Here is an 18,689-nt window from a genome sequence, read left to right as displayed (position 1 = left end):
AAATTCTTGCAGAGCTGTACTTGAAGTGCAACCCAGGAAGAATTTATACACTGAGGTCCATGACAGCGATCTGCAGAAACTGCTTGACTAGCACAGGGCCAAGGGCTCTTCAGTTTTCAGCTGTAAAATTTATTAAGTACCTGAAGTTCTGCTTTGAGCACTTGTTAGAGAGGTTAGCTGTGCAAGATGTCCTAGAAACTCTCCCTTGACAAAGCCTGTAGAGGCTAAGAAATTCGATATCCCTTGCCAAAAAATTCCTTGCATCCTACTGTCTATGCTACAATCTATACATGATGTTCACAGTAACCCAAAAATTGTTTGGAGAGACACTGTGTAACTGTGATAGTTTAGACTCACAGGGACTCCTTTGCAGCTGACAAAAGAACAACAATTCATTTTTCTACTTCCTTACTTCTGAAGTAAAAAATGCTCCTTGATTTAAACTGCCAAATTCTTACCTTACATTCATGTAACTTCTTCAAGTGCTCATATGCAGTCTTTATTAAATGATACTGGAAATAAAATACTTATTTTGTGTAAACATTTAATAATAAATATCTAATTTACATACTTTCATTTAGTTTTGTTGTTAATACTATGCACTTGTTAACCCTCCAAATGAATGAAGTCTCTATATAATGAGAATGGTATAAAGATGATCCAGTGCCGCAGGCTGTGAGTTGCATTTCCCTAGATGGTCATCATAGGCAACCTCCTCCCTCTCCTCAAGCACTAGAAACTTCTAGACTGAGGGAACACTATGGCCATGCACACACCCCTTGGTCAACAGACAGGGCCCTTGACCAATGAAATGCCTTGGTTGAGAGACATTTCTAGACCACTGACCATAAATGACCACAGCTCCGATTCAACTAGGGTATAAATGGAGCCCCCTGGAGACCGGCTTTGACTTGGTCTCCTTGGAGTAGTTGTTCTCCAAGTAAAGACTCTTCTCTTTAGATCAGGGATGCCCTCAAAGGAAAGTTCCTCAAAGTCTGAGAAACCTTGTCTTGTTGGTGAGTGATTATATCTTCTGGGCTAGCCTCAAGAGTCCTCATTTTCTGTGAGGGAATGTTCATATTGACTTACCATTCTAAAGTTTTGGGGATCCCCTGAGTCTGTGTAGTATCTGAGCTGTTTCTAGTTGGTTCTCTACTAAACAATTCTGGTTAGAATACAGTCTGTTTAGAGCTTATCGCCTGTCTAAATTGATTTTTTTTGGTGTGCCTCTGTGACAGTGGTCCCTTTGAGTACTAGTTTTATGAATGGCAGTAGATAATCTCATGTCTCTCCTGTTGAAAGTGTGATTAATGACAGCACCCATTTGTAATAACCTTTACGATAATGAATAGACTGTCCTAGCTCCCAGCCTTGTCCTTACGTGATCAATCAGTCGTGAATGGCAAAAAAGTTACTCGGAGATGAAAACAGATGAACATACTGTAGCAGATAATTAAAAGGATGCTGTCATATTCTGCTAATCCTGTATAACCTTTCCTGTTTTCCCTGCTTGCCAGCTATAGAATTACTAGATCTTATCTATACAAAATAAGGAAGCATTGTTTTATGATGGGGTGTATGTTCATCAGTTAGTGCACAAACATGAAGAATGTTGGGGCACAAGAAATCAGGAATTTATAACAAAAAATGCTCCGGAACTGCTGTCATCTATGTATTCACTGGTGATACAAATTGAGAAGTTACTTCAGGAGTCATGAAACATTTACGTCTCACTAAATGCATAGACCAGTTTTGGGTTATAACTATTTGTGAAACAATAGAATGCTCGTACTATAGATTATTTTTTTCAGTTATCATTATTAATCTGGAGCAACCCCAGGTAAATCCTGTATCTTTTTTAATTACAATAAAAGGACCTTTTAAAATAAACTCAGATATGAGGCAGTGTAGCCTAGTGATCAGGACACTAAGAAAAGGAGTCGAGAGACAGATCCCCCAGTGAGGGGATGTACATCAGTTTAGGCTCAAAATGTGCTAAACAAGGGACTTCAATATCAAAGATGGCTTGTGCTAAACCACTGCAGAGGAGACAAGGTATTCATGCACCTGGTCCTGCTGTCAGTCCTTTATTAAATCTAGCCATGCATCTCTCAATGTTGGTTGGGTTTTGTTGATGTTGGGGTTTGTTTTGGTTTTGTTTTTCCTTTTTTTTCTTTTCTTTTCTTTTCCCCTTTGACTGTATAATAGGATTTTACTTACTTCTTTAGAGAGGTATCTTGAGTGATCTAGGTGAAAGCAACTGTGCAAAAGCTGAGTGAGTTAAAATTGGTTCTTTGCATTTTTGTTCCCTAAAGAGAACAAGACAGAAACTTAATGACAAACATATTGGAGGATCTGTCTCATAGAATAAATGTAGAAAAAAATAACAGCATAGTAATGAGTTGTCAGAGTTCTACAGGGTCTTGAACATTTGAAAATAGCACATTACTAACAGTGGTTTCTCACCTTTCTCTTAAAATGGCCTGGGTACCAAAAGAAAATGTAAAAAGATACTATATTAAATTTTAGAATATGTTCCCATACTGATCTGGGGGCTACTGATCAGAAAAATAATTGTAATATATAATATGGAATGCAGTAAGTACATGGATAAATATGATATCACTGAGAAAAATCAATGTGAATTTTGTAGAGAGAAGTTCAGTCTTGCTCATGCTTTAAAGAATCAATAATCAGTTGCTATTGTATCTTCGTGTTTCAAAAAGCTTTCAATGGCCCATCAGAGAAATCCAGTTGTTCATTCTTTCTTTCTTATGAGCAAACAAAAACTGTAAAATAGGAAGGAATGGTAGGAATAAATAGTTTCATCAATACAGGGAATTCACTCTTGAAGTCTCATAAAGATCCATACTAGGCCCTGTATTGTTATGAAGATACATAAATTATCTGGAGAAAGACTGGTGAGTGAAATGGCAATGTTTTTTGATAGTACTGAAGGCACATAGGGCTGCAAAAGTTGTTAATACAACTGTTAGTAAAGTCTCACTAATGAGTTACTGGGCGTGTTGAAACTCAGTGGTATAGATGACAAAGGGTGGATAAAGTAAAAAAGGATCACAGCCATGTAAAAGATAATTTTACATTTGCATTGAGGTCTTCTAAACTGTCCATTATCCCTGGGGAAAGAGATCTCAGTGATCTAACAGCTGGACTAATGAAAATGTTAGTTCAGGAGTCAACAGTAGTCAATAGAGAAAATTATATGTTTAGGAATTATTGGGGAAAAAATAGAGAAGAAAGCTGAAAAGCATAATGGCACTTCAAGCATATGGACCTTGAGTGTTGTTGTTAATCCTGTCCCCCTGCCTCTGCAAGGGCATAACAAAAATAGTACAGAGAGGACCACTGGTGATGAAAAAAAAATGAAAAAAAAAATTACAGAACAACTCCTGGAGAGAGGGTTAGAGTGACAAGAACTCTTCAGCCCAGAGAAGAAACACTGTCAGGAGCTTTCAACAGAACTATAAAATCATGAGTGAAACTGAGAAGGTAAACAGGAAACTGATTGTTGTTTCTCATAATTCAAGAATTAAGTGAACTCAAATGAAAAGTTGCAGAGCAAACATACAAATGAGGGTACACAGATGAAACTAAAGAGTTAATTGTCATGTGAAGCTATAAAGACCTACACTGATAACTTCAAACTGAGATTAAACAGATTGTTGGATGATAAAGTCATAATAAAAATATCAAAAATGAAATCTAAACTCTAGCTTTAGGTGTTCTCAAACCAGTGATTGTTGGACTGGTACAGAATAATATAATAGTTTGGTTTGGAAGGGACCTTCAAAGGTCATTAGTCCAACCCCCCCTGCCATGAGCAGGGACATCTTAAACTAGATCAGGTTGCTCAGAGCCCCACCCAGCCTGGCCTGGAATGATAACAGGGATCGGGCATCTACCATGTTTCTGGGCAACATGTGCCAGTGTCTCACCACCCTCATTGTAAAAATTTTCTTCCTCATGTTTCTCCTGAATCTCCCTATATTAGTTTAAAACCATTACCCATTGTCCTATCACAACAGGTCTTGCTAAAAAGTCTGTCCCCATCTTTCTTATAGGCTCATTTTAAGTACTGAAAAGGCACAGTAAGGTCTGCCCTAAGCCTTCTCTTCTCCAGGCTGGACAACCCCAACTCTCTCAGCCTGTCCTCGCATGAAAATTGTTCCAGCCTTCTGATTGTTTTTGTGGTCTTCTCTGGCTGCTCTCCAACAGGTCCATGTCTGTCCTGTAGTGAGGGCTCCAGAGCTGGACACAGGACTCCAGGTGGGGTCTCACCAAAGCAGAGCAGAGGGGCAGAATCACCTCCCTTGACCTGCTGGCCACACTCCTTTTGACGCAGCCCAAGATACGATTGACCTTCTGGGCTGCAATCACACATTGCCAGCTCATGTCCAGTCTTTCATACACCAGTACCCCACAGTCCTTCTCTGCAGGGCTGCTCTCCATCCCTTCATCCCCCAGCCTGTATTGATATGAGGGGTTGCCCAAACTCAGGCACAGGACCTTGCACTTGGCCTTGTTGAACCTCATGAGGTTCTCATGGTCCCACTTCTTGAGCTTGTTCAGGTCCCTCTGGATGGCATCCTGTCTCTCAGATATGTCAACTGTGCCACGCAGCGTGGTGTCATCCAGAAACGTGCTGAGAGTGCACTCGATCCCAATGTTTATGTCATTGATGAAAATATTAAACAGTACTGGTCCCGGTATGGACCCCTGATGGACATGACTTGTTACCCGTCTGAGGAAGAAGATTCCTGTGTGTTTGCCTCATTTCTTAGATCCCACTTAGACATTGATTATTGGTCATTGCTGGAAGCATGCTGTTGGAGGACTATGCTGTAGGATGCTACAAAGTTGTATGAAGTTATGAACCACTAAGACCATTCTTATGTTTTCAGTACTACTGTTAATTTTTCACTTGTGAGAACCAGAAGTCAACCTCTCTGTCCTTTTTTTTCAGGTTACCAGAGCCACACTGTAGTTTTCTGATGTGAAAATTTAAGTTCTGAGCCTTAAAGGAAGTGCAAGAATGTGCTGTTTGTCCCCAGTAATATTAAATGCCCTTCATTTAAAGCTACAAGATGGATCCCACCAGAGAAGACTTGAAATTACTCCCTTGTAAGATGGTTTTTAAAATCCACTACAGTATTAAATATGCCATAGTTTATTCAGTGCAGACAGTATTTTCTAAACTGGAAAAGAAGTCCTTCAAGTTATATTTGAACAAAATGAGTACAAAAATGTATGCTCTTCCTTTTTCTTTCTCCCCTTTTTTTTCTAATGATAATTATAGACCAGGTGAACTTTAAATTTGTTACATGAATAGACACTACAGAGAAAGAATCATATGAATTTAAAATAAATTATGTAAATGGAAAATTTATTCATTAGTAATGAGTTTTGCACATCTGTAATAAGCATTTCCCTGAAATTTTAATATATATTGACTAGGCCACTAGGAACTTCTGCAAGTTATTTAGCATACTAGATAAATTAAATTAAATTTTACTGTCTGAATTATGCAACTTAATTGTGAAATTACATGACTGCATCTTCCTCTCTCACATTTTTTCTTGTAATTAGAAAATATAGCACTAAAACTCCCATTCAGGAAAACAGTAAAGCGCATTTTTAACTGTAATACAATTTATTAATCAAGATGTGTTTGTCGTTACTATGACCTTGCATGCTTTGTTGAAGCACAGCCTTAATGAATAAAGCAGAAATTCTAATGAGAGTAACCAAAAATAACAAAGGACCTAATAAGCTGGTTTTTGGTGCAGCTCTATGTTCCCTTCCAGCCCTATTGATTACAACTGCCCAGCTGACTCCACCTGTTCAGAATTAAATGCAGGACTGGAACAAAAAAATCAGACTACAAGAATAAAGGTTTGCATTTTAAAAGTAATTTGCCTGCATTTTACATGTATATATTCTGACACCCTTGTTATAGCTGTTAATGTTATGTAGCTGTGATACAAACAAAATATGTCAGAAAAGAACTCAAACTTTTCCAGCTGATTCCCTGAGATAGCCCAGAAGGGGCACTGTGCTGTGGTGCTGTGCTAGGTCTAAAAGATCTGTGTTGCAAAATGCAGACAAAGAGGCTCCCGTGGTACTGGGCTGAGAAAGGTATGGATAGTTTTAAGGTGGATTTACATATGGAGAAATGTTGACTTTGTTCATAGAGAATGCCTACTGTCTGGATTAATTTATGTTTAAGCTAGCAAACTTGAAGCACTGTCATTATATATATATATATATATATATATGTATGTGTATGTGTGTGTGTGTGTATTTTTTATATATATATATATATATAAATATTGTTTGTGTTGCTCGTATTTTGATAATGAAGAAAAATACTTCACAGCAACTGTTCTCATTCTGCCACTGAGGACAGAAAACTGTCTGTTCTTAATTAATTCAAATATTGAGCAAATATTTCAGAATCAAGAAAAATGTGAGATCGATATGTTAAAAATGTTGCCTATGCACTTTATTCCTCAAAAAATAACATTTTATTTTGTTCTTTCATCATAATTAGATTAAAATTATTTTCTTGCACAAAGTTGAAATAAAGCATTTATGCATGTTAGGACAATATTCCAAGACTTCAGTGCTAGTTTTAGGTTATGGTTGGACTTAATGATCTCAAGGGTCTCTTCCAACCAAAATGATGATTCTGTGACTTCAAATAGCAAAGCACAAACATCAGCCAGACACAAAGACGCAGTGCAGGACACTTAACCCATGAATCAGTTTCTCTCTTGTGTCCAGGAAGAGGTGTACACTGAAAGCTGACATGAGAGGTAAGGGCTCCATCCTGCTTTAGCTTTGCATCACAGCCTGTGCAATGACGTCAGCGCAAGTCACCCCTACATAGGCAGGAGCTGTATCCAGCTCAGTGTTGCAAGTTTTATGAAGACTGTTCACATGAACAGCAGTAAGGGGCACATTTCTGATTAAAATAACATGTCAATCATGTAATTTTTTTTTTCCACTATTCTAGACAGCTTTGATCCTTCCTTTTACAGAGGAAAAGGGATGGGCATAAGAACGTGTATTCATGTTGTTGTAACCTTGAATCTCAATCCTACAAAGATTTAGGAACGTGTTTAAATTTCTTATGTTGGGAGAGGTCCTTTATTCCTGAAGATTTATATTGCTACACTGAAATGACTTGCCAGCTCAACCTGTGAAATAACTGCCTTTCATACTAATTATTTTAATTCATGGACCTGGATAAGTCTATAGTTATTTGAGAGATCTGCATTTCTAAGTTTTGCACAGAAATGTCTCACGTCCTAATCTTCACTTTAGTCATCTTATATTCTGTTGTTTTTTCTTGTTTCTTTCCTGAAGGAATGATGTTTGCTAGTTTGTTTTAATTATTGTCAAAGATGATGACATTAATTGATATGGTGGATGGATGCCTTTAAAAACATTTATGTGTCCAAAAATACATCAGTCTGAATGTAAGAAATGTGAAGGGTTTTTTTCTTTCATTGATTGTTTCTCTGTCAGAAACTGAGGTTGAAGACTTAAATTCTCATTATGAACAAAAATGATGCTCCACACATCAGTTCTCTAAATGGCCCCCTAGATCTCTGAGTTGTCTTTATGCATATACAGACAATTTGTGAGTAATTTTGGCATATTAACATGAAGACTGTAGACTCCTTTGCCCTTCTGTCTGGTGGGTCTGCACACACCTCCCTCCTCAGTGAGGCAGCTTTGAGGAGAGAGGTGAGTGGGGTGCTGAGGCACCGGGTGCCCAGCACAGAGGGGAAGGTGCCCGGTGCTCTCCCTGACACAGCAAAGCAGGTGGCCTGCGGGATGGCATTTGTCACGGCCATTCATTTGGCTGCAGATACATTTATGGCCATTGTGTTAGAGAGAATGTGGATCAGAAAATGAGCTAAGTATGAGCTCGTGAAAGCATGGAGCACAGAGGGGGAGGAAGAGGGAGAAAGTGGTATGTTTTTATTTGTATTCCTTGGAAAGAGACATTAGCTTTAACTTCAAAGCTGTATTACTTTCAGGCAAACATGTACGATTTTCATTATATTTTAAAAAATAAGTAAATAATTCCTAGGACTTGTTTGGTGGAGGAAAATCACAACGATAGAACAATTTAATAACAGAAAATATTGTTTTGTGTAAATGGAAGTGCTTTGTCAGAGGAGATTTAAGAATCTTATGAGTTTCAGAATAATTGTTTTTTACTTTCTTATTCAAAACTCTTTTCAGCCCAATAATGTCAAAATATTTCATTCTGGTATTGCTAAAATGTTTCCTTTGGTATATTATTTTGTAATGTTTTGTCACTAGGAAATATATCTGAATAGTAGCTAAGAAAAACGTTTTGGTAATGTCACTACAGTGCTTTCATACTAATACACTTTAAACTTTCCATTGCATGAAATATTTATAGAGTTGCATTTTTTAGTTCAGGATAAAAGCAGTACAATTTTAGAATTTCCCATCAATAAGTATTTTAAGTTATAATTCTAGTAAATCAATGGAGTAATCTTGGAGTGCATTTGTGGTAGGTTTTTTCTTTGCCTCTTTCTTTTTTGTTTTGTTATTACTCTGGATTGGATACTACAAGGATTTTCACAAACTTAGGCACGTCCATTAATTTTATGGCAACTAATAAACATAAATTAAGTGTATGTGTATGATGGTTATTACGAGTAAGTATAGACACTTTTTTTTTCTGAACATGGAAATATTTGAGAACACTGTTCTCAAATGGGTAAAGCAAATTTAACGACACTTATTTAATACTAGTGCTGATTTCAGAGATAGTCAGTGCCAGAGGTAGTAGTGAGCAGAGATATAGTAGAGAGATAGTCATCTCATGAATATGGAGTTTACTGTAAACCCTTCTTGGTGTGGTTTATACACTTCTTCAGCCAATCCTCCCATTAGCACTCTACTCTTTTGATTAGTGCAGAAAGTAGAGTTGGACTCTGTATTTGCTAATGTTGACTCCATGCATAAAAACATTTGCAGAGTGAGAACCTAGTTGCCAGTTTCCTCACCAGAAATACCTACAACTGTTGTCATGTAACAGTTAATAGCCAAAGGGGTATTGGATGAAGAAGAAAACATTATAGAGCTGAAGTAATGGTAAGAACAAATTGAAATGAGAACTCTTGCGGTTGTTCTTAAAGCTGCGTTGACTGCTGGATTTAATCTATCCCACTTGGCCCAGCTGCACTTAGATGGTGTAACTGTTGCCATTGGAAAGGGTGATGTCTTTTTATTAATGATTTCAGTTTTGTCAACCTCGTTCCTATGATGAGTGTTCTTGCAGCCATAATGTTGAAATACATGAGTTGTAGCTGACAGGCTGAACTACATAACAGATAAAAGATTAGCAGGTCCAACATCCAGCTACATGCCCACATTACCATCCTGCCACACACTGGGAGGGAAGTAAAACTACTGGATGCTGCCCAGGTGATACCTGCCTGCCACCACTCCTTAGCTACACATGCAGTGTCCGTGCCTCCATTTTACTCATTTTGTTAACAACCGAAAAAGAAAAAACATTTGTATATTAAAGAATAATATTGCATTAGAAAATGGATGTCAGGAACCGTTATTTCCCAACTCCTCTGCAGATTCTACAAGGAACTAACCTGGGACAATGGTGATCTAGTACCAGACTTTCCACATTAAAGAGCAAGACAATATTCAGAGTAATTTTGATTTCCAGTTCCATCACTGCTTCCCAAGTTCCAACAACAGTAAGTGGCAAGAATGAAGAAAAATATCAGCATATATATGTATATATATATATATATATGTAAACATCATCATACCCCCAAAAATACATGTGTTCTATGTTTACCTCATCATAGTGGGCCAGTAAATAGGTGGAAATAAACTGTTTTGCTTTCCTTTTCCAAAGCAAATTGATGTATACATGAGGGAAGATTATTTACACATTTCCCAAGTTGCTCATTGCGCTTTCTTTGAATGTTTGCTTATGCTCACGTGTGCATTATGCATCTGGCAGCAGACTCTGAGCCTTACATGATTTTAGCTTGAAGCCTTCTGGTGCAACAGAGATACTTACTTGTGATGCAAACTCCAAAAAGATCATTATGTTGGACAAGCTGTTCCCTATGTAGGCCATATCAACGCTGCTTTGCTAGATCTTTTGCAGTGTAGGGGGCAACATCCAGAGTACGATGCATGCTGACTCCATCATCAAAGAAATGCACACAGAACCCACAGCAGTCCTTTATGGCCTGTTGAAAATTATGGGAGAAAACAGGAGGTTTCCTGGCAAGAAAATAGCCTCTCTCTGGGCACAGAAAGACCTTTCTGAAAAAATAACAGCAGGAGATTGCACAGTCCCAGCGAAACACAACCCTCAGGCTGTGTGGACCTGGCCATTGCTCTCTGCTGAGCTGGATGGTGTATTCTGCTTGACCGCAGGTGTGACAACCAAGAACTTGGACAGTTGCTGGATGTAGATGGTTTGCCGTTGCAACATCAGGACCATGCATGTTTGGTGAGGCCATGACAGCCCAGCAAGGTCAGCCAGGATGGTGAACTTCACAAGTGTAACAGCTTGGAGAGAGCAGAAGGAGGTTGGGTGTAGGCCCATACTGGTTATAAATTTCTAATTCTCCTCATTTCAAATTACTGTTGAAATATAAGGTGTCAACTATGCACTAGAGAGTGACAGATAAGCAGGTTTTAATAGAGGACATGGGATTTTATAGCCTGTGAGATGACCATGTTGGATTTTTTCCTGCAAATTTGTGTGCAACTCTACAATACCATGCGTGTGGTAGCTTTATCTAAAACCCCTTCAACACAGTCCACCATTTATATGTTGTCAGGGTGCTGAGGGCACCACCAGGCCTGCCTGACCCTGCGTAATCCCCCAGGTCTCCCCCCACCTGCCTACACCCCAGGAACCCACATCAGCCTCCCAGGACTGTCAGTCCCTGACCCAGTGATGCCACAGCAGAGCTGGTATCCAACTCCCCACAGCCCAGCCCTGCCCAGCCATAGGCACTGCCAAGCCAGGACTACACGTGGGTCCATTTTCCAGACTGAGCTATCCACAACACAGGGAGGTGCCCATTGCTTGTCCTGGGGCTACTTTGGTTCCCCCTAGATCCCTTCTGCTGGCTGGGGTGGTAGGACAGGTCCAGGCCCTGCCCAGGTGCTCCATGGGGAACCCCCACATTCCCAACCCCAGGCCCTAAGGGAGCCACTGCTGCTCTTGCTGTGCCCTGAAATGTGTAAGAATAGTCAACCGAGTGTCTAAAATTAGGTTTATCCTGAAGTGTTGAAGGACCACGGCTATGCTGAGTGATTCATATATAAAGTGATTTCTGACTGCATGCATTGAGTTTGCAGGTAGAATACATCAGTGCTTTGCAGAGATACAACTATACTAGAATTTCCTTTAATAATTCAAATATAAGAAATTGCCTTCAATGCATCAGGCACATATCTTCCTTACAAATATTTGAAAGTGTAAAATACTGCCTATAATGTTAGGAGCAGAAAAATGTATTATTGAGTTAAAATATAAATTGGTCAGTCTTGTTAACATATTTTAATCATGAACAGCTTTGCCAAAAAGCTTCCTTTTAACTCTGCAGGTAATTGAAGAATTTCACAAGAAAAGAATGACCTCTTACTCTGTTTTTCCTTCGTTCCTGTTGAGAGGAAAGATTCAAATGCTTCTTTCTGACTTCCCCAATCTTTTTCTTACTATTATCCCTTCAATCTAAATGCAATTATTTAAACATTTTGGTGAAAATCCCTCTACAATCAAAATGATTTATCAGAGCAGTTGCTTCACAGTTGATAGGTCAATCTATAGATACACTTGAGGATGGCAATAATTAAAAAGCCCTTGACAAAATGTCATTCAAAAATAGGGGGTTTTTGCATATATTCTGAATGTGAACTTCATGTTCACTGAAAATCCCTGACAGTCTGTCCAGGAAGATGAAGTCTGACTCCACAGAGAAGCACTTGATTGCAAAAAATCCCAAGTGGAGCCTTGCTCCAAGACTAGTCTTAAAAGAGGCAGGTATTTCGTCTCCATAGATACATAGAAGTCCTTGGGTTTGCTGGGAGAACCAATAAGAGAGTCAATTAGTTCCCATTTATACTGTAGCTTGGTAATGTGCAAACAGAACTTGCAGGAATTGAATTGCGGCTGCACACTAATTTCACACAGACAAGTGAACAATCATGTACTGGTAGTGATTATCAGCTGCTGCTGAGTTAGGCTAGATTTGTACCAGAGATCTGAAAAGTCTTTGAAAAGCCGTGCTAATCAACCTCACATTAAAAAGACATCTCTATAAATTCATGCAAACCTGAACTGGCAACTATGATTTTATTAACAATGGAAAACTAGACTAGCACAGTTCCTCTACCCCTTCTCTTTTTCAGAAGTTTAACCACTGAAGAAAATACCATATATGTGTCATGCTCCATTCTCAAGCTGCAGCCCATCTACCTTATGCAAAAAAGTTTTACTTAGCTCTGATCTTTTTGCTTCTTTAACAACAAGTTCATATGTCCCAAAGTCTCAACTCATTAACATTGTTCCTTAAAATGACATTTTCCTTCTTGGGCAGTAGTGCTTATAAAAGTAAACTAAGTGCAATTTTACCAACAAGGACATGGTGAAGCACAAGTACTTGATCACTTGTTTTTTTTTCACCCCTTTGCCAATTCATCTAGAAAGAGTACTATAGTTAACACAGTGCTCAGTCATTTCAATTAGTGCTTGTGAATTTTCTGCTTTAACTGTATGATACTCAGATCGAGGCTTTGGATTTTCACTTGTGTTCAAATATTTGTTATATAAACTTACTATTGAGGTACTATTTACATATTTCTTTTATCTTTACTCATATTCTTAACGAAGTGCATTTACACATATCTGAGACTAAGAAAATGGAGAACAAAACTCTTAACTTGAACTTGTGAAAGATATTAATATCAGAAATTCCATTTGTCAGCCACATATATTTTTATTTTCCCTTTTCCTTTCTTCCTCTTGCATTTTTGCACAATGCGTCAAGACTTTTTGCTCTAGTATTTTTGTGACTGAAGAAAAAATATTCTTCTAGGCATAAAGAAGAAACCATAACCTGTGCATATAATCATGCATATGCCACACATAGTGAATGATTCTTTAATTGTATCTCTGTAAACCATAGCCACAGCAGATGTGCCCAGACAATAATGAAGGATGGGTTTAAAACGAGATCCAATTCAGCTTGCATTAAAAACAATTAGACTTTCATCAAAAACTTCAAGGGGGATCAGGAATATTTATTACAAGAAGTACAACATTGCTCTACTGAAAAACAAAACAAAACAAAAAAGCAGCACTGTTTGGTGTTTTAACTAACAATTGCAAGGCTATTAAGAAGACTGGATTATATGAGAAGAAAACATTCCTTGAGTTTGATAACCTCTTATTTTGGGTAATGATGAGGGCACTGTGGAAATAAAACACTTCACACATGAATATTCCTTTGATGTGATGGGTAGTTTTGTCTGAGTGTAGGTATATTCATATTAGATTATTTGTAATGGATTAAAATGCTAGTAGAAATAGCATAAAGATTTGATGAAGAATACTTTTAAAATGTTAAACAGAATTTTTCATTAACGTGTGCATTGTGGGCACAGCAGTGTTGAATTCAGATTATTCTGACAATCTGGTTTTGTTCACAAAAGTTTCCAGCAAGCTTTCCAAGGGAGAAAATTTCAAATACTCTGGCACTGGGATAAGGTCCCTAATGATCCCTAATTCTTATAAATTAGAAATGAGAACTAGACACCTAAATGTCTTTGAGGATAGGGACCTCAATATTTAAGCATTTACTGCATATGACAGCATAAGCCAAGAGATGCCTAATGATAGCTATGAAAATGTAATTAGGCACTACTTCATAGAGAGTGCTTAAGTCTATACATGAGGCAGTGCTGATTGCCTTTGTAAATATGGTTATGAGCGCTGTAACTGAGAGGTTATTTTGTAGAAGGGCTTTAATACAGGATACATCATTGTGCAATAAATAATTCCTTTTGGCATTTATTTTTATTTATTTTCAGTTACTTAAAGGCCTTTTTATTAAAGATGCAATGTACGTCTTTCTTCTGAATTAAGTACACTAAAAAAAAATCTAAAGTAAGCAATTCACAGCACTGTTTTATATGTATAGCTTTATAATAAGTCTTCAATTTTATGAACATTGTAGCAGCAAAAAATGCAGAAAAAAAGGGCATAACACTATCCATCACAAGTACAGTTTTGTGAGGAAACCTGTGACAAGAATTTGTGCAGTTTACACTAGCATTTGTATTCCCAGGAGGTAAGCATGCCACTAATTTAATAACTACTTATCAGTAAATAAGCTTTCAGGTTTTTTACTGTATTTAGAGTGCTGACTTTCAGTTTTGTTTTAATAGATTATAAAACTAATTCTAAGATGAAAAACAAGCTTTTTAATCAGCTGTGACAAAAAACTATATGCACACTTGAATAGCAGTTATGAAAGATGGAAAGAAATTTTCTCTTTATTTTCAATACCAGTTGTCTCATTTTCCATTTATACCATGTGATTCTTGGTAGCTGAGGGAGTTGCCATGAATTAGTTAGATCAGATGAAGTCTGTAACATTGCCACAAATCTTTTTTGCTTCAAAGCAATCATTTTAAAGCATAAATTATCACAAGGAAAGCTTTTATGTATATTTTCTGTTTATTAATTTTGATTTACAAAGTAATTAAAAGATAATGTAAGTATCAGAATCCTACATAGCCAAAGAACTGGTTTTAACATGGGATGGGTCATGCACTGTGGGTGGAATAAACAATAACTTTTTTTTTTTTTTTAATAGAGAAGACTGTTTTTCCAGATTGAGTTTGACTTTTACCAATAGCTCTCTTACCTAGCTTAATCAAGCTGCAGAAAAAGTTCTGAAGTATCCCAAACAGCCTAGCAAAGCCAGAATGTGACATCAGCCATTGGAAAAGACATGCATGGCTTTGTAGAATTAAAAAAAAAAAAAAAAAAAAAAAAAAAAAAAAATCCAGAATGTTAAATTTTCTAAAACATTTGTGGACCTTTCTTCACAAGGAATTCAACTACCAACCTGAAAGTCAGGACTTCGTCCCATATGAGCTTTTGGTCATATTTTACTATTTATTATGTTGCATATATTAGTGAAAATGGTGGATAAACACTTAATTTTGAATAAACAAATGCTTGTTCCAGTTCATAGTTGACAATAAGCAGCTGCCTCAACATGACTAGCAATAAATCTGCCTTTCAATATAGAACTGAAAACAAACAGTGTATTTAAGTGGAATCAAAGCATAGATATGCCTCTAAGGGTAGATGATCTGTTACCCAGAACTGCTAAACCCAGACTGTGAGCATATTTTAGACTCTATTATTAAGCCAATAGTTTGCTGAAATGGGCTTCTAATAATCTTCAAATATGGTATTAAAATATATTAGTCATTCTAAAATGTAAAATCTAACTGAAAGCCTGCTTAGGATTTGAATTAACCAGCCCCAGCTTTTGACAAACAACAAATCAAATAGTTTAATAGCATACATTACAAACACAGAATAACATGTTTTCCATGTGTGACTATAAACTAAGTGAAATTTACTTTCTGGAACAAGAGTGGACTAGCAAGTGTTGCCAGTTAGTGTTCAGAGTCGTTGAACCTGAACATTTCATCCTCAAGTAACAAACAGGGTACATGCTACATCTACATACTTGTAAGCACATACACACGTATGCCCAAAGAGCAAGATTTTCCAAGTAAGTTAGTTGTTGAACACTGGCTATCAAAATCATCAGATTGCTCCTTTTTTTTTTTTTTTCCTTAACACACAGTAAGTTACTAAGTTTTGGAAACGGTAGTTTCACTTAGGGTTCAAAGACTTGATATTTTTCCGAACTTACAGAATGTGTTGAATGTAGCTTCTGCAGTGCTGCAGGCATCAGCGTGATTTTCTAAGGGCCCTGCTCTGTGCTTAAAACACATGCGTACTGTTGCTCAAATCAGTGAGAAGTACTTTGGAAGTGTATGATTACGCAAAGTGTCGCAAAACAATCTCTTCACTATTTTGCTGTTGTGATGTGACAGAGATTTACTGTGACATTTAGGGACCTCAGTAGAAAAACCTCTTCATGATCAGAATAGTTGTTCAGGGAAAGAAGTGTATGAAACCTTTTTTCTTCCTGTTATTAATATTATGGAATAACTTTATCAAAAGAATGTTGCTCTAGTGTCTTACCTTGATTTGGACTTCAGAAGTTTAAATACTTACGGAGTTTTGTGATTAGATTAGCTTCCTGGAGACCTGCTTTATCTCAAACCAGAATTTTGTTTGTGGGGAAACAAGACCCATAAGAAGAATGATAACAAACACCATGTGAAATACTGTAGAAAGTGACAAATTCTTACAAGAGACTCAGCAGTGCTGTGGATATATTTACATTTGTATCTACATATGTATGGATGGACCAGCTAGTGATTCCAGGACTGGGATGTGGATTTCTTAGCCCCAAAACCTCAGGTATCGCACACTAAGGGACTATGCATGCTCATAAGGTTAACAAAATCTGTTAAAATTTCTAGTGTTGAAGTTCTACACACAGTCTTGCTGGATCTCTAAAACAAAGTCGAACAGATTCAGCATTTAGTTAAGATAGTGCTGTACTGTAATCAAATTATAGTAATGAGATTTTGGCTACTGATAGAGGCAGTCTGGAGTGACAGAAGTGTCAGTCATGAAATTTTCGTCTCTGTCTTTACTGGGTTCCTTTTACATTCCTCTTACGGAACAGCAGTGATCAGAACTTGGCTGTAAAGAGGCAAAATTATCTTCCCTCCATTTTGCCCTTGGGAACAGACAGAATATGAGTTGGAATAATAAGCAGCAGCTACACCATCTCCCCACGTGAATTTTAGAGACAGAACAGACAACGTATGGGAGGCTCTGGATCAGCTGTTGAGCAATGCATGAATCCCATTTTAAATTCGGCACTGCTATGCATACTATGGGGGAGAGGAAGGCATGTGCAAACTGCCGTCGTCACTCAAGCACCAGAATGCAAAAAGAAAGTCCACTTAAAAATGGGAGGTTGGTAAAACAAGACATCGGGAGACAGATACAAATTACTGAATGTCTGGATTGCTGTGGGACTGGGAGAATCTAGCTGTTAGCTTGGGAAAAAAATGTGTGTGGGTGATAACAGGGTATTAAACAGAATGATGACATTGGAGCAGAAACTACAGACTCCCCTCAGTAGCCGTAGTGCTGTAACCCAGCCTGCAATTTGATCTCAGTCAGGTTTTCAAGCAAGAGCTCCTGTGGTGGGAGCCAAAATTGCATCACTGGAATTTTGTGTGAGTTGGCACACACCAGGGGTGACCAGAGAGAATTGAAAATGGGAACATGGACAAAGAAATATGATACCTCTTCCCTGAATAATCTGAGGACAATTTCATGCCTTTTCTGAGTCTGAGTAATGTTGTGGGTTTTTATTATTATTTAAGGCTGGCAATACTTCATTCTTTTCCCACTCACTTTGTTAGAGTAATAAACACTGATCATAACAAACAGAGCTGAAAAATACTTCCCACCTACTTCATCTCATAAGACTCTCGAAAACAAGAGGGTAGAACAGAACCATGAGACACCACCTGTGTGGAGGATATGCCCCACTGCTTCACATGGGGACAAGCCCCTTTCCTCTGGATCTGACTACCACCATGTGTCTTACTGCCTATAAAAAGTTTTCCTCTAACTGTTAATAGTCTCTGACCTGGTTTTCTTACCTAGATTTTATCTATTTTATTCTATTTAACTCAGTTATCTTCAGACAAGTAAATATCTTCTGATATACTCTGGCATGCATGAAGATTCAAGTCCTTTATCTATGTAAAGTACAAGTGAAAGCATACATTCTTTCTACAGCTCATCCTTAATTTCCTGTCCCTCTATATCTATTTATGAATTATCTGTGACTTCGTATTAAAGCTGAGAAGCAGTTAGGCTAAATTTGTATTAAATATGCTGCATTGTTGTCCTGTAAACTAACAAATAAAAATAGGTGATTATCTGCCTTCTTAGTGTCCATATTTGGAAGCATAGTTCTTAAGAGCTTGGATTTCTGTCAGAGGGAGAGGGGGTATTTAAGTACATCCCAGCACATTTCTTTCCTGTGCCTGGCTGTTTCCCCCATGAGGTGATGAAAGCTACTTGAGGGCCTGGTGAGACGAGGGAAACTGAGTATAAAAGCCAAGTCCTGAAAGTGTGGAATAATGGGGGGCTAGAGGCAGCTGACCAAATTGACATTTAATGGAAGGGTGCAAGGAAGCAACACCAGTGGGAAGCGTTTTGTCCCTTGACTGGGATGACAAGAAATTAAGACACCCCTTTTCCATTTCAAACACAGTCTTTTCTGTGTCCTCTTTTGCTAAAGACAGATGCAAGATTTGACAAGCCTTCAGGTATCAATAAGCTGTCAACTCGGGTGGCTTCAAAGGTCTGCCCCGTCCTCGAAGCCGGGCTGGGTGAAGCAAGGGCTGCTCCGTGGTGCGGGCAGTGCCGCTTGACGAGGTCT

Source organism: Nesoenas mayeri (assembly GCF_963082525.1).
Source record: "Nesoenas mayeri genome assembly, chromosome: 1".
NCBI classification, from domain to species: Eukaryota; Metazoa; Chordata; class Aves; order Columbiformes; family Columbidae; genus Nesoenas; species Nesoenas mayeri.
The sequence above is the reverse complement of the archived record's forward strand: the minus strand, read 5'-3'. Positions refer to the sequence as shown.